The sequence below is a fragment of the Manis javanica genome, chromosome 11, assembly GCF_040802235.1.
Source record: "Manis javanica isolate MJ-LG chromosome 11, MJ_LKY, whole genome shotgun sequence".
Lineage (NCBI taxonomy): Eukaryota > Metazoa > Chordata > Mammalia > Pholidota > Manidae > Manis > Manis javanica.
The window spans coordinates 87,253,718-87,279,417 of NC_133166.1; the positions used below are offsets into that span (position 1 = coordinate 87,253,718).

Below are 25,700 nucleotides of genomic sequence, written 5' to 3' on the forward strand. Positions count from 1 at the left end.
AGGATGAAAAATTTAATCAGGATACAGAGGCTGAGGAGAGCCCCCTAAACCAGCAAGAGAAGAATCAGAACGAGTAAATTACCAGCTAGGCAGTTGGACTGCTCATCTATATAGCCCCCCCCCCGTTCTCCTCTTTCAATCTCCCCTCTTACCACTCTTGGTAGAAAGATTCATTTTGACATTAACTCAGGAGGTCAAAAATAATTTTTAAGGAAGAGATATAAAGTTGAAAACACACAAAAATGTACACAATGGAAAATTAGTCTCCTTGCACTAGTACCCTGGGCCACCCACACTTCAGTCACCAGCATCAATTCTGGCATATCCCACAAGAAATGTGCTCTCTGTATATAAGCACATGATTCCATGTTATGCTTTTTTCAGTATACTTTAGAAATCATTCCTTATGAATACACCTAGATTGACCTCATTATTATTATTATTATTATTTATTTATTTATTTATTAACCACCTTCCTTCCAATCACAATTTAATATAACACTGGTTTACCTACACTTTTAGGTCAGTGTAGAGTTATGATACAGTTAGGCCTAGAGTCTTTTACTTTCTGGGGAATCTCCTCAATTTTATCTTCCATCCTCTTGTTGACATCTTTAAAATAACTTTTATAGTTTTAATTCATAAGAGTCTTTTCTCTGTTCCTTGATTGTAACTTTTTTATGGTATCCTAATCAAATTATTTAATGAATGCAATACTGTATCTTGTTATAGATAATAAACTCTAAAAAAATTTTTTCCCCTTCTTTTTTTTTTTTGGTGGGGGAGGTTGGAGAAGCTTTGCTTTCATGCTAGAGACATTTTCCTAAAATACTTGGTTGTTGTTGACGGACTGTTACATTTGTTCATATTTAAGGTCCAGGTACCTCTCCTCAATCTCTCATTTAATTCTCTATGGAACAAAAGTCCTTTCTCCCTTTGGGGTAAGGAACGGGTAATAGTTGAGGTGGGACAGGGGATGTGTATTGAGCTGTTACTTATGCAGATTTTTATCCAATTCAATTTTTAGAAGCATTTTTCATTCCCACTTTCCTCAGTCCCCAGTGTTACCAATTCTTTAACTTACCAGAGTTCTGCTGTGCAAACCAGCGGGCTTCATTTTGCCTTTTCCCTCTGAAGGCAGTTAATTTCATTTTTCTTTGCTTAGTTAAATCTATTTATCCTTTTTCTTTTTCATCATCTAAATTTAAAACTTATTATCCTCTCCTTTCTCATTATTTTTGTCCTTTATTGTAATTTTAGGGGAGTTTTCACAGGGAGCAGGTAAAATCATGTATATTTGAGTCACCAAGTTTAGAAAATGGTCTATAAATTTGGTTTTACTCTATTAGAAGCCCTGCCTTTCTTGTGGTTATATTTCAAAATTAATAGTGTTGATAGGAAAGATTAAAACCTAAGTAAATCTTTGCAAGTATTTATGTTTAGATATAACTCAACCCAAAGCCCGTTAGTTTTGAAATGGTTTTATTCTGTTTTGACGTGTATGCTGGTAATGCTTATATTTTGGTACATATCAGTAAATTTAAAATAATTTGTTTAAAAATGACAATGTATCAGGCTGTTTTTTATTTTTGAAGTCATGCTTTTTAACTGGAGTCACAGTTTGAAAGCCAATCTGTAACTACTTTTGCCACTACTTGCAAATTCTTAGGTCAAACATTCTTAAATAATTACTATTTTAGAATGGCTTTTAAAGAGACAAATATAATTGTCAGTATTCAACAATGAGTTTCAAATCTGTGTATACAGAATTAAGTCATAATGAAGAAAATCTTTCTTGCTAAGTGTCTCAGTTAAATATAGTAAAAATTACTTAAAATTTAGTGGTTGATCTGCCAGAAGTACCTTAAAATGCTTATGTTACTAATTTTCAGAAGAAGTAAGAATATTTCTTTCTGGAATGTGAAACCATAGATAGAGTTGCATCTCTCCAGGGAAATGGACTCAGCGGTTACACAGTAAGCTTTTTCCATCTGTAATGCAATAACCTACTGTATTACTGCAGTACTATGGTGGAAATTATCTCCTGCAATATATTTTTTAATATACTCAGGTGGACAAAATGGGAATTGGACCTGGTACCTTTTTATTTTTTCATTTGACTTTTCCCATTATTCTAAAAGTATTTCAATATTGAAACAATTTTATTCCAGCTCTCTTGAATAAGCTTCTAAAACCAAACTGGATTTTAGAAAATACTGTTTTAATATTAAACATGTATTAGATATCACATCTCAAATTGTTCACTGTTAGCATAAAGTACCTTATATTCACATAGGTATTTTCGAAGCTTTATTGATGTACATGAAATTGTGCTGTTAATTGACAAATATATGAGAAGCACAGTTTTAGAGGGAGGTGTTACAGGGTAGACACTGAGTCAAACTGCTGGATTTGATTCCCAGCTTTTCACAGCCTAGCAGCATGACCTTGGGCAAGTCACTGAACTTCTCTAAACCTCATTTTCAAAATGTAAAAATATCTACCTTTCAGAGTCGTTCTGAGAGCAAAATGAGGTGACACAGGCTAGGCATCTAATAAACTGCCTATGTACTGTAAATGCTCAATAAACATGAATCCAAAGAGAGGGAGAGATTGTATTGTGCTCTCATGAAGCTTGCAGTATATTGGGGGATGTAAGAAATGCACACATTGGCAAAACTTTAAGTCATTGTACAATAAATTGCCTAAGTGAGAGAGTGATACCAGGGCTTTGGAGAAGGGACATGTCAGTGTGAGCTGGATATACCCTCACCGAAGGAATAGAGATCGGTCTTAAGTCAGACCCTGAAGAGTTTTAGAACAGACAGACAAGAGGGACAGGGAAAAGGTGCACAGGAATGGAATGATAGGAATAGGTAGGTATTTGGTGCTTATGAGGAGTAATAAGTGTGTATTGAATGAATAAATCAGAGAATAGCCCCTCCACACAGAAAATGTGTGGAGTGGCAATGAGGTGAATTCATAGAGTAGACTAAGGTTGCAGAAGTCTCTTAATGTCACCTTGGTCAACCACAGTGAACAGCTGGGAGTTTTGGAGGTGAGTGGGGGTGGTGAGCATGTGTGGCACAATGTAAATTAAGATTAGGACTAAATGGATAAATGATAAAGAAAAGAGTTGACAGTGATTCTAAAGCCTGGGAGAAAGAAGAAATGATGGGAATAGTGACATTGGCAGGATGCTGGATGATTAAGGAATTATAAGCTTTCAAGTTAAAAAGAGCAACATCTTTTCTGTTGTGGCTGCTTTTATAAATGATATACATGCGTCTAGTAAAAAAAAAACCAGCAGCAAACAATGGAAATATGTAAAGTAGAAAAATGAAAGTTCCACTCTCCACCCCCAGCCCCATTCTCTCCGGATAACTGCTGTGATAATTTGTTGGCATAGCATAAATGAAACAAATATACATACTTCTCTTCAACTTGTTTGGTTTTCTTCCCTGCAGTGGTTCAAACAGAGCTATCTTTTCATTGTAAGGAAATATTATAAGTGTATTTACCCACTTCCATATTGATGAACATTTAGTATTCCAATTTTTGCTATTACAAACAATGCTTAATGAGCAATCCTGTAAATCTCTCTGAATGTTGCCACAGAGCTTCTGTGGGACAAGTATTGATGTGTGAAATTGCTGGGTCAAAGGGTATGCACATTTAAATTTTTCCTTATTTTTGGCAAATTGCCCACCAAAGAGATATGCTCATTTACACTCCCACTATCGGTGTATGAGTCTGTTACCCACAGGTTGGCTAAACCTGAATAGTATTAATCTTGTTAATTGGGCAGTCTGCTAGGCAAAACATAACCTGCTTTTAATGCATCTTTCTCTGCTTATCAGTGGGGGTGGACATATTTTCACAGGTTTTATAGCCATTTTAGTATTTTCTTCTGTTGTTATTCCAGTTTTGAACTTAGCAGTTGAACTGATGATTTGAATGTCTTCATACAGATGTCAGGCAGGCAATCAGACATGTGGTTCAGAAGTATGTGGGAATTACCAGTGGAGCAGAGATAGTCAAAACAGTGAGACCATTTAAGTTCCCCCATATAATCATAAAAAGTAGCAAATACAAGGCTCTCAGGAAACTCAGAGTTAAAAGGGAGTGACAGAAACTGAGCATTAGCAGCTTAGGAGTTACAAAGACGGAGGTAGAATAAAGATTGTGCTCTGTCCTGCTAACTGGTTAAGGCACTTGGGATAAATCCAGAATCTCTGAGCCTCGGTTTCCTCATTTACCAAATGAAAAGTTGGATAAGATGACTCTTCAATTATGAAATTCATTGTTTCTATAATTTTACCCCAAGAGATGAGATAGTTAAATGGGAGTAGTCAACAATCTTAGAAAGCATGTGGGATTTGGGAGTAAGGGGGTCATTTAAAATAATTATGATGTTGTCCATGTAATGCCAGTTGCTGCTGCTCTTTTTGACATTCTAACTTTAAAAAAAAAAAAGGCCTTTTATTTGGAAGTAACTTAAAATTTATAGAAAAGTTGCAAGGAACATCCAAACACCCTTCACCCAGACTGGTCACCTGTTGTTAACATTTTACCTTATTTTAACATTAAGGAAATGTTAAAGATTATTTAACGTTTAACATTAACATTTATTCTAATTATTTAACATTTATTACTTTTGTTTTCTCTTCTCTCTTCCTGTTTATATGTATTTCTCAACCACACATACATCCCAGTTGTTAAATATTATTTAACAATAACATTAACATTTATTCTACCTTATTTAACATTTATTTCATTACTTTTGTTTTTTCTTCTCTCTCTCTCTAAATATATATATTTCTCAACCACACATACATCCTAGCCCTTTACTCCTAAATACTGCAGTGTTTAGGGACACAACTACAGTATAGTTAGCAATTCCAGTGCTTTTAGCATTGATACTTTAATCAATCTACCATCTGTTTTCCAGCTAACCCAATAAATGGCTTTATCGAAATTTTTTTCCCCTCCAATCTAGTATCTCATACTGAATTTAGTTGTCATGGCTCTTCAACTGTAATATTTTCACAGCCTTTGTCTTTTATTGACAGCTTTGAAGAATACCCCTTCCATGCCTCCAGTCTCCCCCAACCCTGCCACACCCCATTAAAAAAGTAAACAGTAAATGTATCTGAGATTTCCTCATTAGAGTCCTCATTTCCTCATCAGACGCTGTGTCCTCTGGGAATCATCTTTGGCATAAGACAATGTTCACCTGTCTTATTTGTGATGTTCATTGTGATTACCTCATCAAGGTTTTGTCCAGTTTCGGCAGTATAATTACGGTTCTTCCTTCCTTGCAACTTAATAGGAAGTCTATGGGAAGAATTCAAAGATGAAGTAAATATCCTGCTCATCAAAATTTCTTCCTCCATTTAGCATCCATTGATGGTTACTCTCTTTCTCAATCTTGGCCACAATGGTTGCAAAATGATGATTGTCCAACTCCAGCAGTCCCTCCACATTTCCCTACTGGCCTTCCACATTCTACCATAAGCAAGAGTGCTCCCTTCTTCCCCATTTATTTTATCTATTTACTACCATAATGGATTTATGAATTCCTATGTTTTAAAAATTTCTAACCTTATTTTGAATGCAGGATACATAAGAAAACTACAGTGATGAACATTATTGACAAAGATCCTCACCTTTCATTAAATATGAAGAGCAATGTCTAAAATTTTTATAAAGGAAGTAGAATACAATAATTACTTACCTGGTAAGGTCAGTTATCCAACATACAGAGGAAATTATGAAAGTTGGTAAATGGCCTTTATACTAGATGCCCTAAATATTAGAGCTGTTTCAGTATTTTCAGAGGCCTTTTACTGTTATATTTATACATGTATTTTTGAAATATTGGTTATTTATTTCCCAGGCTAACTTGATGAGACAATTCAAAGGGAGCCATATGTGTGAATATGTGCAGGGAGGAAATGTTATAGCAGAGGTGCAGCAACAAGGAGGGACAGCAGCATCAATAAGTACCATCCAGATCAACTAGACTCAGAGGAATGCAGGAACATAGTAGGCCATGGTTTTTTATTGTATGGTGAAGGGTACTAAGTACTTCTAAGCTCTTGTGGACATCTTGGTATTATAGTTTTCGTTTTTAAGATGCCTCTGGGTCATTAGGACTAGGTTAAGCTGTGCTGTGTTTTATGAGAAACTGATGATACGTCAGAAAAAAACTGACACAAGTGGTTTAAACTGTTTCTCGCTCCTAAAGATGAAAACTTCAGTTATCTCAAATATCCTATTATGTTTGATCCCTCACTGCCCCTTTTCCTATCCTGTCAGATAAATGAGGTATTACTGAAATTGTCTTTAATATTCACATTGAAAATGCTTAGCTCATGCAAACACTTATTTATATACCAGCTGGTCTCCCCGACAGTTGTTCCAGGGAAACATTAACCATCATTAAATTACATCCCTCCTGATCCATACTCGGCATAGAGTTGTTCTGTGAGGAACAGCTCAATCATAAGTTAAGGCCTTTATGCCTTTTGAAAGTTGGTGCTTATATTTGAATGGACCGGTAATCTTTGTTCTTGGTATCTGAGTATCTGTGGCATGTCTCTCTTGACTGGGAATTGTGGCAGGAGCTCCTTGTACTTGGTGTCAGTTTTCTGAAGAATGCCTATCTCTTCAAAGCCTCCTATGCATCCTTCTCCTCAAAGTGAATTTTGGGTTTGCTACTTTGCCTATTTTAAAATAGAACACAACATAACTGACAAATATTTAAATAACATCCAGTCAATACACATATTTGAAAAAAGAGATAGAAAGTTAGAGAAATAATAGAAGTATATGTTATTACTGAAATTTTGTTGGTTGTAATAGAATGAGGTGTTACTGAAATAATAAGCTTTCTTGCCAGTTTGATTTTGTTTGGACTGCTGTAATGGGATAAGTTGTTGATTCGGCTTTTGCAGCAGTGGTCTCTTGTCTTTCAGACTGCTTGCTCTATATCTAAATTAGTTTCTTGGCTTACCCCTTGAAAATAATTTTGATGGATAGTAATAAAACTGTTACATAATGGTGATTCCTCTGAAAAGACTTTTAAGCATATTGAATTGATTGATTTCTGTTTTATATAATGGCATTTCTATTTTATACATTAGTGCTTTTTATGCTAACACTTTGCCTATTTCTTGTCTTTTGACAAAAAGATACATAAAGTAATTCACAGACTTTAACTGTGATAGAAGATGCTCTGGTAAAAAAAATTTGCTGCTGGTCCTCTTTAAATGTAAAAAGCCATTTGTTTCCGTTTGCAAATCAATGATTGGGAAGGGACATTAATCTTTCTAAAATAATTTCCAAGCCATGACAGAAAAAAAAAACCATTGAGAATGAACTTTTTTCTGAATTTTTGTATACAAATTCTTCATCTTACCAATTTCACAAATCTGAACTTCACACAACTCTAAAGGATAATAAAAGTATTATTTTACAGGTTATCAACGTGAGAAATAAGTTTTGAGTAATATTTTGAACTCATAAATTCAGTATGTATAAGAATTTAGTATATACATGGTCTAGCTTCATAAATCATATGGCTTTTTCTCTTCAGAGTCCAAATGAAAACTTTCCTAGTCTTAAACTGTGAAAATTATTGCAGATGTAGGAAAACAGCCTCATTTTTTATGAAACCCTAATTCCCGTTTAAAGTAATAGCAAGACATTTATACAAAAAAATTCCGTTGTTCCTGTTTTCCTATTTCTTAAGAGTGGTGATGCATATGTATGTATATTTATCCCAGTATATTTATAATGTCCAAATATACATATAATTGTTGTATGTATTATTGTTGGCCCACAGTCAACCACCCTCTCCTTAATCTCTTACTAACACTTAAAAAGAGTAAACATTTACCCAACTTGATAGCTAGAAGGATTTTTCCTCCAAGTGCTAATTCTGTTTGCCTGTTGTTTCTTTGGGACTTGAAGCAATTAACACATCTATGGGAAAACTTCCTGTATACATAATACATTTCCTCCTTTTTTACCAATAGTCTGTTTTCTTTTTCTTGTCTATTTTCATGAGAAAGTTGTTTGTTTTTTCTTTTTTTTTTTTTTTGGTTTCTCTATTTCTCCTAGTGATTTCATCCTGATTCAAGACTTTCTTTGAAAGTAAAATGGAATAAAAATAAAAAACCGTGAACTTTGCCTCTCCTTGTTTTCTTTTTTTTTTAACTTAACTTTTGGTGTAGGATTGGAGGGAGGGTTTTAAAAAAGAAGTAATCCTATTTGAAAGAAGGGCGTTGAAGGGCCTTCTAGCTTCCCTAACTAAAGGGCTATAACACAAGGTAGGTCAAAGGAGGAAATAAATGAGTATTCTTTAATATACACTATACAATGATTAATAAGTTCTGTTGAGTGGTATTAAACGGAAGAAAGAAACCAAATAGGAACAATTTTGGCCCTATCATGGTTTATGCCCAATGCTAGTACACAGCATTACTTGCACATTGCCTAGAGGAAGAGCTGCAGATCATCAGAAATAACCACCCATTTCCAAATGGTCTAATGACAGCATGTACAAAGGTAGCTCACCTAAAACCTTCCATTTAGAGTCGTACTGCATCAAATGGTTCTAATTTTAAGTAGGCCACCCGGAGAGTGCACCCTCGGAAACAACACCCTTCCATCATTTATACTAAATCCATTCCTTTGTCATTCACAGGAAAGATTTAGTATTTCTGAATCTTGTTCGTGCATTGACGAGAAAATGCTGTTCACCTGGAAGTCATCATTCTGAGACCCAGGGGATGCCAAATTTCTGTCATGTGCTTGTTAAGCACCCTGCCTAATACTTACAAAGGCCTGCTTCTAACATTTCCCGAGTGTCAATGTATTAGCTTATTGATCACCATAATTTACGATTCTATGGCAGTGGGGTGTGGGTCTTCGCATTTGGAACCCCCTCACCTGTCTGCAGCGACTTCTAAAAAGCCCGCTAGCTCGGACAGGATGTTTGATCTGGGGGCCAAGTGTTTCCAGACTTAACTCTCCGGCCGTAACAGCGAGGGGCAGGAGTTGAAGGCGAGACACCGTGCGCGGGGCCGGGTGCGGGGAGGAGGCGAAGGGCGGGGCGGGTGCCCACCTGTCTACCCTCCACCTTTCTCCGCCCCTCGCCCAGCCGGTAGCGGGCCCTCCCGCTAGCAGGCGCAAGACCGGGGAGCGGCGGCTGGCGGCGCGAGGCTCGGGCAGCGGCCCCGGACGGCGGTTGGGCTTAGCGGGGCGGAGCAGCGGCGGGCGGGGGCGCGCGCGGGGAAGACCCCGCCGGCCGCTGCGCTGGGGCCCGCGGGAGCGCGCTCGGTGGTGCGCGCGCGCGCGGCTCCGCCCCGCCCGCTCGGCGCGCGCCCGGGCCAGGCCCGCTGTCCTCCCCACCCCCGGCGCGCACGGGGTGGAACCGGCTCCCTTCCCTCCCTCCGGCGGCGGCGACGGCGGCGGCCGCTGAATGAGAGGCGCCGACTGCTCCGGCAGCCGAGCTGAGCCCGGGCGGCGGCGGCGGCGGAGCGTGAGGCCGGCGTGGTCGTTTCATCCTCCCGGGCACCAGCCGCGGCGGCACAGGTCGGTGCTCTTGCCGCGGCCGGGCGCGGAGCCTGGTGGGCGGTGCGGGGGAGGGGAGGTGGGTGTGCGGCGCCCCCCGGGCGGCGGCGGCGCGGGGAATGGCGGCGGCTCCGGCGCTGCGGTCCCTGGGCCGCTCGCCCTCGGCGCGGGGAGGCTACTGCGGGGCTCGGGCGGAGGGCGCCTTGGCGGCTAGCTCGCGGAGTCGGAGGCGGCCTTGGGGCCCCTGCTCCGGGCCCCTGTCCCCAGGCCTGGGCGCGGCGACCCCCCAGCCCGCCTGGCTCTGCCCCCGGGTGGCGGGAATCCCCGGCCGCCGCCCGCACTGCCCCGACCGCGGCAGCGCCTCAGCCTCCGCAGGTGAGCGGGAGCCGGGCCCGCCGAGCCGGCCACACCCCCTCTCTGGCCTGGCGGCTGCGCCCCTGGAGCCTGGGCGCCTGCGGGCCCGCGCACTCGCGGCCGGTGACCTGTTGCGGAGCGGCCCGCAGCCCAGTCGCCCGCCAGCCCCGCACTCGAAGGTGCCGGTCCCTCGCTGGCCTCGGGCCGGGCGCGCGGCGGAGCGCGGGGCCCGGGCGCCTCCCGGGGTTGGGGTGCTGTACCGCCGGTAGCCGGCGTATTGAGAAAGGGAGAGATTCCGGACGGATCTCATCAAACACTTGCAAAGCCGGGATATCTGTCCCCAAATACCGGGAATGCCATTGCAGTATCGGATTAGGTAGGCTCATAAACGCCATGCTTTGGAGGTGATCTGGGAGAAACCCGAGCCGCGAGAGCAGAGCTAGTATCTCGAAAATAGACGTAAAACCAGTGCGAGCTGAATTATCCCCCACCTGCCCCCCTCGAAGCTCTTTTCCTGTAGCTGTGTGTTGTGTAGACGCAGGCCAGTTTCAGTGTACGTGGGCGTGTTTGGGAAGAAGCTGCGAGCTGATAGGAGGTACCTTAGCACAAATGTTAATTTGTTTGAACGGGAGGGGTGAGGGCGGAGGAAGAAAGGGCGCTGATGTTAGCTGTGGAGGAAGGGCAGTTGAAACACTAAATTTATATTTTAAGAAAGCGCTAAAAAGAATAATCAAATGTCTAGTGCTTGAGACCGCAAAGTAGGAAATACAGGCAATAATTAATTGGGCTTTATCTTTTATGTGCCCTGTATTCCTTTATTTCAACGCTATGGTTACTATAGAGAGCCTTGTTTTCGTGAGTGTTGAGTTGATTTTGGTGTTCTGTATTCATCAAATCGACTCTTGTAAAGTCTCTTTGAAGATGACCATTAGAATTTTAGGAAAATTTTCTATCCATGCACTCAGTATATTGCAGTCACAAATTATAGCTTGCCTGTCATAAAGCCTGTCCCACCCAAATAATTACGCTTATACAAGTGCTGTAGAATCATAAATAAAGGTAATTACTGTTACTGCTGAATATCTTACTATAGACTTTAGAATTGTGAAGGAACTTATCCAAACAGCATTACTTTAATAAAAATAATTCCTGACTCAAGCTTTGTAGGCATTACTTTTACCATCTAGATTCAAAGATTTGGAAAATGTCTTACTAGCTTAAAGAGCAAATGTAAGTACATTAAGATGCCTTTTTGAATAAATAATTTCAAGGTAACTTATTTTAAACAGTTTATTTTTTAATTCAGTATAATAATTTTGAAATGGCAAGATCTACCTTTTTTCCATTGTATTCCACCTTTCATTGAATTAAGGAACTTGACTTTTCAAAATACTCTGGGTGAGTCTCTGGAGATACTGTTCACTTTGCTAAATTATTCCCGCTTGCAATAGAACTTTAAAGATAGTGCTTGCATTATCAAGACTGCAGCATGCTTTTCTGATATATATTTTTAATAACAGAAAGAACACACCACTATTTCCTGAGAGAGAATGTAACTAAAAAACTGGCTTTGTGAATCTTTTACTTTGTACGTCTGTTACACATGTGAGAAATGTATTTGCGTGTGTGTTTAAGTACTTTGTTCATGTCTTTCTCAGTTTATCATGTCATTAACAGTTGAGACAGTAGTAGTTTGTAGTGACTGAGGGATATATAGGTGAAATTCTACTGTTGCAATTTAAAACACTTCAGCTTTTGTCCAGAGGTCCACTTCATTCATTCATTCTGGACATATTTATTGGGTACCTACTTAGTGCAAGTTGACTAGATGTTGGGGTTACACAGAAAAAGCCCTGAGGTAAAGTGATAAAGGATAAGTGGGCAAATAGCCTCCCACTTAATTGTCAGATAACATTGTTTAATGTTAGTTTACAAGTAGAATAAGTAAAAACGCCTCTCATGAGTTTTTTGGTGAAGGATATTGTATTTTTTCTGCTAAGAATAATGGCAGTTATTATTGAGTGAACAAAAGCTCTAAGACAGTTATTTTTAAAATATGTTGTTTATATACATTGGGTATCTGGTTCCTAAGTGTACCAGAAATAAACATTCTACCTGAGTCATATGATGCATAGCTTACATGTGGTTAAACAGCTTTGTTCTTTTGGTTTATAGAGTTAAAATGAAGAAATGCTTGCTAAAAATACTTTATTTTGGCACTTCTTTATAAGGGAGCCTATTTTTTAAAAATCTAAGTTTAAAAAAAAGTTATCTTCTGGCTGTGTCCACACTGTACTTCCATAGAATCTGATAACCATTGTTGCTAACACCAGAAAAGTTTGACTGAAAAGTGAGGTTTTGTTTTTTTGTTTTTGTTTTTGAATAAAGTATAACAAATATTGATTACTGTAGTTCTTTGAAGATTACAGAGCTTTAAAAATATATATATATATTATTGATACATAAATATTTTGGTACTTCTCATTGACAGGACTGCTAATAATTCACATTAAACCTATCTAAGCTATATTATCTCCATTTTAGATGAGGAAATGGAGATCTTAAGCACACCCAACCACTCAACAAGGTGTAGAGCTTGGTGGGGAGAGCATTAACATGTACAGTTCAGCATACAGTATAGCTACTGGTCTACTTTTCCAGAAATATCTAAATAGCGTTTAAGTTTTAAACCCAACTGTCAATTGAAAATTAATTGAATGTTTTCTTTCTGCAAGTTAAACTCTAAAATCTAATTAAAATCTTAAGAGTATTGGACAGTTTGGATTTATTTTTAGTGATGTGTTTTGAGAATAAGATATATCAAAATCAATTTTATGTTTTGAATATGAGGTTTTATTGTGTAACAGCTGTACTTGGAATAAAATTGTCCCTTCAATCTGAGTACTACATTTTTTTAGTTACTTAGTTTTCAATAAAAAGATAACTCAAATAGCTGAAACTTTACCTCAGCCTGAGTGAGGTTCCTTGGAGAGGAAAATGAATGTATTCTATTACCTTTGTAAGTTGTTTCTTTAAATGTGTCTTAACTCCCCTTGATTTAGAATTCCTCTTTAGTTTGGGAATGAAGATTGGATGTGATAAATTTTGGTAACCTGGAATTAATCTGGAGTCTTCATTGACTAATGTCTTGAGCTTCTGATTTAGGAAAAGTTTAAGCTATATAGTAGGAATAAAACACTGGAATTTGAAATGTGTGACACCTACCTATTCTATGGGAAGAAAAAAAGTTTGGTATAAATTTAACCAGTTCCTTTAATAAGTAATGGCTAGTTAGGTATATAGGAAGAGTATAAATAGCAGTGTTCATATGACTTAGGTTGAGGGTACCTGGCACTAACGAGACAATACTGGCTCTGGAATGATACATTGCTTTGCAGTGGGAGAGGCTTAAAATGAAGATCTTGCCTTGAACTTAATTGATACCCTTCTGTTATTTTGCTTACATGACCTTTTCTCAAAATAAATTTCCTTTTTATGTTCATTTCCTTTTTGCTTATTCTTAGAAAGCGCTCTCTGAAAACACTCCCTAAGTAGCATCCCCATCACATTCTACCCTTACCTTTCTTCACAATATTAATTTAGATGACATTATAGCATATTTTATTTTGTTTATTATCTGCTTTCCATATAAGCTTGCTGAGGGCAGGGTCTTAGTTTTCTTTGAACATTGTTGTATTCCAAGCACCTAGGAAAGAACTTGGCACATAGTCAATGCCAGGTAATATATGTGGGGTGAGTGAATTATTTGGTATTAAATGAAATGAAAACCACTTTTGCTTGTTTAAAAAAAACTTTTTTTTACTTTAAATAATACAACTGTGCAGTTAAAAAGAAAATAGTATTACAGGACTTATAATGAAAACACCAATCCCTTGCCTCATGTTAGTATAACTTTCCCTCCCAGATCCTGTCATCAGAGTAACCATTTTTAATACTTTTAGCTGTCTCTTCTGATGTGTACTTCCATATTTTAAAGTATTTCTTGTTTTTTAATCTTAGATATTATTCATTGGCTTTCTACTGTGGTAAATGAGTCTATGCTTTAGGATTCTTATGCCATGTTGAAATTCCTCTCCCACTATAGTTATATCATGCTTTTGGTTAAATCAGTGCTCATTGTTTACATTGTTATGCCTTTGAGTATATTCATCACTGAACCTTGTAGTGTACTATGATTGTATTTCTTGGAGTTAAAATCTTTTGTTTTTTGCTTAGCTTCCTATTTGCCTCTCATTTTTTTCCTAGCAACTGTCTCAATATGTTCAAACACATCAGGTTTGGTATTTTTAAAAATTGGAAAAATTCTAGGGCTTTCTATCCTTTTGCTCACCTTTGTACTGTGGCCCTCTGCTTCTGCTGCACAGCTTTAGCTTCTGACTTCCCTCCTCCATGATTTGAGAGTGGTCTCCGCCTTTCCCTACGCACCTGCATCCACGCCTTCTTGCTTGCCTGACATCATTGTTTTGGTGAAGGGCATCTCTCACGTAACTTTCAAGAAAGGTGAAATTTTTGAGATGTTGGAATTGCTGAAAATATCTTTTCTACCCTGATAACCTGGTTAATAACTTGGCTGGTCTGGGTATAGATTTCCAAGGTGAAATAATTTTCCCTCAGAATTTAAGGCACTATACTGTAATTGTCCAGCTTCAAGTGGTTGTTAAAAAACATGATGCCATTTACTCTTCATCCTTTGTACGTGGCCTGTTCCCGTTAAGATCTTGTCTTTGTCATCAGCATATCTGGCACGCCACTGAAGTTGTATGTGTCTCGTGTGGTTCTTACTGCATTTCTTGTGCATGGAATTTAGTAGGACCTGCCAAGTAGCAGTGTCCCTATTAGATGAGAGGAGAGATGATTTCATGGAGGGTTTAGCAAACTTTTTTCTTTGAAGGGCCAGACTAGAGTAAGTTCAGGCTTTGTGGGCAATACAGTCTCTGTTACTGCTCAACTTTGCTTTTGTAGAGTGAAGGCATCTAAAGAGCATGCGCTGTGGTTTGTTTGCCCTAATCTATGCACAGGTGGAAGGATTAGCCTGTTAGGAGCAGGGAGTTTATCTATAGAAACAGGAGAGGAGCGGAATATGGGGACAGAGACAAGGTAGTGGCGGCCTGAGGCAGTTCTCTGGCCTTTCCATTGGTATGGGAAGCAAGGTCATTAGCTGGGTAAGAAAGAAGGAGATTGTGTATTGGAGGTTTGAGAAGAGGGAAAAGGTCATGACATAATCGTTTATCGAAGAATTGAAAAATAAATAGAACAGAACAGGGAGATACGGTGTGATTGGCAGGCAGCATTAAGGGCTCACTTGAAATAGATGATACTGAATTTCATGTTCCTGACTTTAATAGGAGTAAGTCTAAAATCTCACCACTAAGTGTAATAATATCTGACTGTAGGTTTTTTAAAAATCAGATAGGGTCATTTTATTAATTTTATCAGAAATATTTTCAAACATAAGTAATATATAACATATGTGTATATATATATATCTTTATACATACAAACTTAGCCTATATAACCATTTAATTTTAGAGAAATGCCAAAAGAAAGTACTATTTTTTTTCCCAAATGCAAATTTTGATTTGAAAAATCATTCATTAAAAAAAGTCATGGAGCATTTTCTGTGTGCCAGGAATAGTCTTGGTGCTGGGGATATAGCAATAAACAAAAAGACAAAAATTTTTGCCTTTATATGCATTTGTGTTTTAACTAATATGTAATATAACAAAGTTATACACATACATATGCATTAGCAAGAAAGGAACATTGTGCAGAAAAGAGAGAACATAATAGATATATTAAATGTATCTTCAGCTTTATTGAGGTATAATTGACAAATTCATGAGATTTTTTAAGTGTGTAAAGCAGTGGATTACTCCCATCTAGTTAATTAACATGTACATCACCTCACATATTTATATATTTTTTCTTTTTTGGCAAGAACATTTAAATTCTACTTTCTTAGCAAATTTTGGTTACATAATTAAATGTGATCAACTACAGTTACCATATGTAATTAGATCATCAGACCTTACCTGTCTTACAACTGAAAGTTTGTACCTTTACCAATCTCTTCCTCTTTGCCCTATCTTAGTGTGAATTTTTGATAAATGACTAAAAAGATTAAGAAGTACCCTCCAGTCAGTTTTATAAGAGTTTTTTCTTTTAAAATCATAAATAAATATTGAATTTTGTGAAATACTTGTTCTGTATTGATAGAGATGATCATACGTATTTTCTACATTAATCCGCTTATCAGACATATTACATTAGTAGATTATCTCCTGTTTGCATTATTGGGGCCAACCCTACTTAGCCGTGTTGCATTTTTTCTCTCTGTTCACTGCTGAACTTGATTTGCCATTGTCTAAGAGGTTTTTGAAATCTACATTTATTAGCAGATGCATTTATCAGAGATTTACGTATTTGTGTATTTTGGCTTCAGAGTTATGCTGGCTTCGTAATATGAGATGTGAAGCTTTCCCTTTTTTTCTATTCTGTGAAATAGTGTTGTAACATTGGGATTATGTGGTCCTTGAAGGAACTAGAGATATAATGTGAAAGGTGAAAAATAAGATATCTAGAAGAAAACATGGAAAACTATCCACATGACTCTGTAGTAGGCAGAGACTTTTTTTTAAAAAACCAGGACACAAAAAGTACTAACCAGAAAAGATTGGTTAAGTTGTTCTTTATTAACTAAGAAGAACTTCTTTTCATTAAAGGATACTATTAAGAGAGTGAAAAGGCAAGAGACACACTGGAAAAGTGTTTGCAATACTTAAATCTGACAAAGGACATATCCAGAGCATATAAAAAAATATACAAGTCAATTTAAATAAAGCACAGGCAATGCAATTTTAAAGCAAATGGGCAAAAGACCAGAACAGACATTTACAGAATGAGTTGGCCAGATGGCCAAGGTGAAAAGCTACTCACACAATTTTCAGAGAACTGCAAATTAGAGCTATCATGTGATGCCACTGCATACTCACCAGAGGGGTATTAATGAAAAAAGTCTGAAAATACCAAGTTTTGACAACAGTGCAGAGCATTTGGAATGCTCAGACATTTCAAATGGGTTTGAAAAGCCAACAGCCACTTTGGAAAATTTGAAAATAGCATCTGCTAAAGCTCTACATGTCTATACCCTATGATCCAGCAGTTTTGCTTCTCATTTTAGGCCCAAAAGATACCAATATATATGCACATCAAGACATAGAGTTAAGAAGAAAACATGGTAAATTTTCATCTTGGAATAAGCAAAGGATTCTTAGATAGGACACAGAAACAGGAGCCAGCAAATCAAAAGTGAGATAAATTCAATTTCATGAATTTATAAAACTTGTGCTTCAAAGGATACCATCAAGAAAGGGAAAAGACAACTCACAGAATGGAAGGAAATATTTGCCAATCATGTATCTGAGCATTCAGAATATATAAAGAACTCAATAATGATAAGATAATCCAATTTAAAAATGGGTAGAAAATCTGAATAGGCATTTCTCAAAGAAGATACTGTAAGTACTAAAAAGATGCTTGACATTAGTTGTCAGGGAAATGAAATCAAACCACAATTAGATACCTCTTTATACCACTAGAATGCGCTAGAAACAAAGTTAGATTACAACAAGTATAGGTGAGGATGTTGAGAACTTCAAACCTTCATATACTGATAGGAATGTAAAATGATTTATCTGCTTTGAAAGACAGACAGTATGGCAGTTCTTCAGATGATTAAACATAGAGTTACCATACGACATAGCAGTTCCTCTCCTAGGTACATACCCAAGAGAAATGAAAACATGGCTCTGAAGAAACTGTACACGAATGTTTGTAATAGCATTATATTCATTGTAGTTAAAAGGTGGAAACCACCAAAATGTCTATCAACCAACAAATGGATTAAACAAAATGTGGATACATACTGCAAATGAATGAACCTTGGAAACGTGCTGGGTGAGAGAAGCAGTTGCAAAGGGTCACATACTATATGATTTCATTCAGATGAAATGTGCAGAATGGAAATATATAGAAATAGTGTAGGTTAGTCGTTGTTGTGGGCTAGGGTGGTTGTGGTAGCATAGCTGACGGGTATGGAATTTCTTTTACAGATGATGGAAATGTTCTAAAATTAACGTGGTGATGGTTGTAATCCTGTTCTTAAAGTTTGTATGAATCTGGGCAAGTTACTTAACATTCAGCCTATTTGTAAAATGTTTGTGAGTATCTTCTCAAAGGATCATTGTAAGTATTAAATAAGAACGCTGAATTCATTCTTTACATTTCCTCTTTCAGGAGCTTGTAATCACAGCCTAAGCTTCCTTGTATCTGGGGTTACCATAGTAAATCATTTGTCAGAAAATCATTTGTCAGACCTCTTCCAATCGTGATTTACATTGCCAGGATTTGACTGGAACTTTTCTGGCCTTCTGGAATTAGATTATGTGACAAATCTGTGTTTTCTGTTGCTGCTTTTAAGCTGCCTTTTTGTGAATGTGCTGAAATCTTTACAGATCTTTATAGATTTTAGGGTTTTATAGGTGGGGATTAGAAAGTATTTTAGGTTTGATTGACAGATTTTATTCTGTAACTTTTTGATAGGGTAACTTCTGCTTTTCTTTCACAGTTTTGAGCAGATGTATATTTTGTAGGTTTGTGTGGTTTAGATCCTACCTCTTAAGTCTACCAAAGAGAAATGTTTTGAGGATATCGTATAGAAAACTGCTTTTTACTTTGTTCTTATTGTCAACAGTATTTTTTAATGTTTTCTGTGAGCATGGTACTTGTGAATATTATCATGGAAGTATAAGTCTTAGTCCTTGCACATGTTTACATCTTGGTGAGAGATGAAATCTTGTATGGGAAACCACAGAAAATAACATAAAACCATGTATAGTTACATGTCAGATTAAAGAACAGTTTACAAGAGGGACAGCTCAGGGCAGAAGTGGTCCTTAAGGAATATGTTTCATTGAAGTTGAAAGAACATACAGTTAACCCTTGAACAACATGGGTTTGAACTGCATGGATCCACTTCCAAGTGGATTTTTTTCAGTAAAACATATTGGAAATTTTTTTGGAGATTTGTGACAATTTGAGAAAAAAATTTTTTTCTCTAGCTTTACATTATTGTAAGACTTTTTATTGGAAGACTATATATATAGTATGTATGACATACATAATATGTGTTAATCTGTTTATATTATCAGTAAGGCTTCCATTCAACAGTAAGCTATTAATAGTTAAGTTTTAGAGAGTCAAAATTATGCATGGATTTTTGACTCTGCCAGGGAGTCAGTACCTCAATCCCCACATTGTTCAAGGGCCAACTGTATAACTATTGGGAACAAGATAAAGCAACACAAATTAGTTTGTCGTGTGTTGGATTGAAGGGTTTTTTATTTGGGATGGGGTGAAAAATACAATTTCATTTGATAAGGTGGTGGCAGCAGACAGTCCTTTGAAATAAAGCAGATTAGAATGAAAATGATAGTACATGCTGTTATTAGCTCTTTGCCTCTCACTTTCCTTTCTTCCTAGGACTATAGATAGAAAGTTTGTAAATGAAGATTGGAGGAAAAATCCAAACTATTTAGAACCAGTCTTCTTAAAAAAAAAAAAAGTCTTCTAGTTATATATGTAGAAAAGGTTAAAACAACATTGATAGGAAAGTAGCATTAATAAGTTTTAGTTTTACTTTTTCCCTTCTGTCCCTATTACTTGTTCTTAGCTAATTATATTGCAGAAACTTTTAAATTCAAAGCTTTCTTCTGACATTAAGAAAGCCAAAAGACAGGGCAGAACTCATCTGTAAAACGGTTTTAAAGATATCATTACAGGGGTTTGAACTTAAGGGAACTAGCAATACTACTTGAAGCCTTCTGTGCTGCATTTGTTTGTCTAAACAGTGTGGGTAGCTGTGAATTGGCTGTAGTAATAATGTAAATACATCTAGCCCCCTCATCTACTTTAGCCCAGTGTGGCCCAACAGATAAAGCTATAGAGTAGATAGGGTTATTGATGTTCACTACTTCTCTATCTGAACAAAACTAAAAGTGATAGATGACAATAGTTTTCCTTCCTCAGTCATAATACTGTTGTTAGTTGATTTGACAATAGCTGGACCTGTGTCTTACTTGCATGATACTGTAAATTATATGATCTTCTGAATAACAACCACAGTTTGTATTTATAACTGCTTAATTACTGTAACTAAATAGATTAGAAATATTGACAAGACTTTTAAGCCCTGGATTAGTGGTGACTTCGCTGACTCAGTGTCCTAGGCATGTATTTTTTAATTCTGGTCTGCCCACAGTTCCTTTGTAGGAATTGTACTTTTTCCACAGTACACTGCAAAGGAACAGACCTTAATAGGTGTGTTTTTTTTACCATATAGATGGTATTGCAACTCATTGGTCCAGGAGTGGGCCTCTGACCTAAGGGTTGCTAATCTGTAAGCTGCCTATTAACCTAGGATTGTGTGGTGGAGAAAATTATAGGCATTTACAGGAAATAGGGAGTTAGTTTGCCATTGAGCCATGGGAACAGAGGCTAGAAGGATGCATTAGTGCAGAGTCCAGTAAAACTCACTTTGAGAGACTGCAAAGTAAGTATAAGCAGAAGCTATGAGTTACAGAAATAATAAAGGAAATGAGGAAACTAGTTGGTATCTAGAAAACAATAGGGCATCTCTGCCAAGACAATTCTAAGTGCGAAACCATGTAGTCTGAGAGAGAGACAGGCACAGAGCATGAGATTGAAGAGCTCTGTAGATAGATACTCCCCTTTCATTATTGTAATACTTCTGTGGCTCCTGCCCTTCTTGAGACTATGCCCCATTTTTTACTAGGCTTTGGTGTCAGACTTTTGGTAGAATTCTAGCTCTGTCTCGGTGTAGTTGTGTGACCTTGGGCAGATTGTTTAACTTCTCTGTCTCATTTTTTATCTCAAAAATGAGTACCATAAGCAATGCCTTTCCTCATAGGGTTGATGTGAAGATTAAGTGAGATGATACTTGTAAAGCTTTTAGAACAACACTAAGCACTTAACAGACGTTCAATAAATAACATTTTATATATATATATATATATATATAATGCTATTTGGGGGTAATTTGAATGAATTTCTTCTAACTATAAGAGGCTAAAGAGTTAATTTGGTTGCGTATTACTTAAGAGCTGTGCAACCCTGTGTATGGACCGGATAAGCAAGATTATTTTAGGTAGTATGTAGGGCATTAAAAAAATACTCTTATTCAACGTGAATAATAGGATTTGCTTTTTATTTAGTAAGCATTTAATAGATGTTTGGTGCTGTTGTAAGCATTTTACCTATGTTAACTTACTAGATTGTCATGATAATCTGGTGAAATACGTTCTCTTGTTAACCTTCAGTTTATAGAGGTAGAAGCAGAAACAGGGAGACTTGCCATTTTGTCAGAGGTTATACAACATGTAAGTGGCAGAGCTAAGATTTGAATACAGGTAGTGTACTTGTACAGTTTTATTTTTTTAGCATCAGTTTCCTTTCTCTGTACCTTATTTACCTTTAAATGAGGCCAAAGAAAAGGTCTGTTTGTTATGACTATTTCTTTTATACTTTAAGAGGTAGCATACTCAGGTACAGAGATTTAGGTGGGCAGATATGGTACCAGGTAGTATACTATTCTAAGATTCTTAAACTGTATGTGAAGTGGTATAATACCACCTGAAGGTAGACCATGATAAGTTAAAATATGTGTGCTATAAATCCTAAGGCAATCCTATTTTTTAAAAAGTTACAGGTTTTAAGCCAACAAAGTAGATAGAATGGAATCAGGAAAAATACTTATTTAGTTCAAAAGAAGGCATAAAAAAAGTAAAGAAAGAACATGGGACAAATAGAAACAAATAACAAGATAACAGACTTAAACCTAACTACACCAATAATCACATCAAATAAGTGGTCTAAATATACCAGTTAAAAGGCAGAGAATGTCAGATTGGACAAAAAAGCAAGACCCAATAGTATTCATGCCTGTAAGAAACATACACTGAATATAAAAGTACAAATACGTGAAAAGTAAAGGATGGAAAAAGATACACCATACTTAAGCAATAGTCGAAAGAAAGATGGAGTGGCTATATTAATACCAGACAACGTAGACTTCATTCAGAGCAAAGACTGTTTCCAAGGATAAAGAATGTTGTTACATAATCATAAAGAGGTCAGTTAATTAAGAAGATAAAACAGTTCTAAGCATTTGTGGCCCTAATAACAGAATTTTAGAAATATGAGCATACTTTGTTTTAATTGCTTAGTCTCTACTCTGCAAATATTTTTTCTTCAAATTGAAGGTTAAAGACTAAGGTGGAAGAAGTAACTGCAGATACAATGAAAATAGCAAGAGAACTAGAATTAGAAGTAGAGCCTGAAGAGTTGGCTGAATTCCTACAATTTCATGATAAAACTTGAACAGATGAGGCTTCTTATGGATGAGTAAAGAGAGTGGTTACTTGAGATGGAATTTACTTCTAGTGAGGATGCTGTAAAGATTGTTGAACAACAAGGAACTTAGAGTATTACATAAACTTAGTTGATAAAGCAGTGGCAGAGTTTGAGAGGATTAACTCCAATTTTGAAAGAAGTTCTATTGTGGGTAAAAGGCTGCCAAACAGCAAAGAAATCATTCATGAGTCAGTTGATGTGGCGGACTTAAGTGTTGTCTTCTTTTATGAAAAGCCACTTCACCCTTCATCAACTACTACTCTGTCAGTCAGCAGTCATCAACATTGAGGTAAGATTTCCACCCAGCAAAAAGATTATTACAATTTGCTGTAAGTTCAGATGATGATGATTAGCACTTTTTTGACAATAAAATATCTTTTAATTAAGGTATATAAATTTTTTTAGACATAATGCTATTGCAAACTAAATAAACTACAGTATCATATAAACATAACTTTCATAATGTGCTGGAAAACCAAAGAATTCATTTGACTTGCTTTATTGCAATATTTGTGTTAATGTGGTGGTCTGGAGCTGAATCCATACTATCTCTGAGGTATGCCTCTACATGAAGCAAAAACTGGTAGAACTCTATGCAAAAACAGTCAACTCCATCACTAAGGAGAACCAGGTATTGGAGAGGAAAGAGTTGACCTGGGCACCGCAGGACACCTTCTTCATAAAGTCATGCTCTAGACCATGAAACATAGTGATCTATCTGATACTAAGGAAGAAACTCAAAACCTTGGCAAAATGAGGAGGCAGAGGAATATGTGCCAAACAGAACTACAGGATAAGACACCAGAAACAGGTCTAAATGAAATGGAGATCATCAGTCTTCTTGATAAAGATTTCAAAGTAACAGTCATAAGTATGCTCACTGATCTTTGGAAATGTATTGAACATCTCAGGGAGGACTTCAACAAAGATACAAGAGCTTAAAACGAGCCACCCAGAGCTGAAGAATACTTACTAAAGAATAGTAACTGAAATGAGATGTACAGTGGAGGGAATGAATAATAGATTGCTAAGTAGAGGAGACAGTTGATGAGATGGAAATTAGAGTACAGGAAAACAATGAAACTTAGGGCCAGAGGAAAAAGAATCTCCAGAAACAAAAGGATGCTAAGAGACCTGTATGACAACTCCAAATGAAACAATATTCACATAATAGGGGTACCAGAAAGAGAAGAGAGAGACAAGGGGGAGAAAGTCTTTTTGAAGAAATAATTGCTGAAAACTTCCCCAGTCTGTGAAAGGAAATAGACACCCAGATCCTGGAAGTACAGAGAGCCCATAACAAAAGGAACCCCAGGAAGACAACACCATGATGATTAAAAGGACAAAGATTAAGGATAAAGGAGAGGGTATTGAAAGCAGCCAGAGAGAGAGAGAACAAATTATGTATAAGGGAAACCCCATCAGGCTATGAGCAGATTTCTCAGGAGAAACTTTACAGGCCGAAAGGAAGTGGCAGGAAAAATTTAATATATGGAACAAAAGGTCCTTCAATCAAGAATCCTCTACCTAGCAAGGCAATCCTTCAAAACTGAAAGAGTTTCCCAGGTAAATGAAAGCTTGAAGGAATTCAACACCACTAAACTGGGCTTGCAGGGTATGTTAAAGGGACTTCTGTAGATGGAAACATTTTTAAGACTAAAAATACTTTTCACCAGTGAAAATAAACCCACAATAAGGGTAGTAGACCATTTACTTATCTAGCAAGTATATAGTTAAAAATAAAACAGAACAGAACTAATAAAACCAACTATACACTAAATCAGTCAAGGGATACACAGAAAATACAGATTATGACATCTAAAACTAAGTGTGGAGGAGGAAGAAGAATAAAAAAGTACATTTAGATTCTGTTTGCAATAGAGCAATCATCACTTAATATAGACTGTTACATAGTTAGGAAACTATCCATGAACCTATGGTAAACACAAACCTAAACCCTATAATAGATACACAAAAAAATTAAAAAAGAGAAATCCAATCACAACACTAAAAACCATCAAATAACAAGAGAAGAGTATAAGAGAGGAAGAAAGGAACAGAGAGGAGCTACAGAAACAACCAGAAAACAATAAAATGGCAATAAGTACATTCCTATCAATAATTACCTTAAATGTAAATGGACTGAGTGCACCAATCTGAAAACATAGAGTGGCAGAATGGATGAAAAAACAAGACCCATCTATATGCTGCCTATGAGAGACTCATTTCAGACCTAAAGACATTCACAGACTAAAAGTGAAGAGATGCAAAAAAATTTCTTGCAAACAATAGGGAGAAAAAAGCAGGAGTAGCAGTACTTACATCAGACAAAATAGACTTCAAAACAAAGAAAGTAGTGAGACAAAGAAAGACATTATATAATGATAAAGGGATCAGTCCAAGAAGAGGATATAACAATTGTAAATATCTATGCACCCAACATAGGAGCACCTCAATACATACAACAAGTACTAACAATTAAAGGGGGTAATAGATTGCAACTCATTCATATTAGAAGACTTTTACACACCATTTGCATCAATAGATAGATCAACCAGACAGAAAATAAATAAGGAATCATGGGCACTGATCAATACATGAGCTCAGATGGACTTAATAGACATCTACAGAACATTCTACCCAAAAGTAGCAGGATACACATTTTTCTCAAGTGTACATGGAACGTTTTCCAGAATAGATCATATACCAGGCCACAAAAAAAGCCTCAATAAATTAAAAAAGATTGAAGTTGTATCAAGCAGCTTCTCAGACCACAATGATATGAAACTAGAAATAAATTACACAAAGAAAATGAAAATACCTGAAAATACATGAAGGCTAAACAACATCTGAATTATCAATGGATCAATAAACAAATCAAGACAAATCAGGCAATACATGGAGACAAATGAAAACAAAAATACAACAATCCAAAATCTGTGGGATGTGGAAAAAGCAGTTCTAAGAGGGAAGTCATAGCAATACAGACTACCTCACAAACAATTCCAAATAAAGTCTAAACTCACAATTAAAGAAACTAGAAAAAAAAAAACCAAGGAAACCCAAAGTTAGTAGAAGAGGAGACATTAAATAAAATAGAGAAGAATAAAACAATAGAAAAAAATCAAGGAAACCAAGAGCTGGTTCTTTGAGAAGGCAAAATAGACAAACCCTTAGCCAGACTTATCAAGAAAAAAAAGAGAGAGGACACAAAATCAGAAAGGAAAAAGTAATAGAATGGATACCACAGAAAT

General features: G+C 36.9%; 2 protein-coding genes across 11 annotated transcripts in view; one reads left to right on the top strand and one right to left on the bottom strand.

The window, feature by feature from the left end:
* The window catches only part of LOC140844461 (uncharacterized), a 59,486-nt gene extending 50,212 nt beyond the window's left edge, over positions 1 to 9,274 (bottom strand). For 3 of the 7 annotated variants that reach the window (XR_012122809.1, XM_073216819.1, XM_073216817.1), the window contains exons 1-2: positions 8,959 to 9,221; positions 5,268 to 5,337 (exon numbers count right to left, since the gene is read on the bottom strand). The gene's annotated coding sequence lies outside the window, so the exon portion shown is untranslated. Of the gene's footprint in view, positions 1 to 5,267; positions 5,338 to 8,958 lie in introns of all 7 variants that reach the window. The other 4 variants (XR_012122811.1, XR_012122808.1, XR_012122810.1 and 1 more) reach the window with 3 other exon arrangements.
* The window catches only part of RALGPS2 (Ral GEF with PH domain and SH3 binding motif 2), a 338,606-nt gene that overhangs the window by 135,700 nt on the left and 177,206 nt on the right, over positions 1 to 25,700 (top strand). Inside the window, exon 1 of one of the 4 annotated variants that reach the window (XM_073216812.1) lies at positions 9,436 to 9,603. The exons of 1 other annotated variant lie outside the window; for it this stretch is intronic. The gene's annotated coding sequence lies outside the window, so the exon portion shown is untranslated. Of the gene's footprint in view, positions 1 to 9,435; positions 9,604 to 25,700 lie in introns of those variants that run through there. 2 more of the 4 variants (XM_073216814.1, XM_073216815.1) reach the window with 2 other exon arrangements.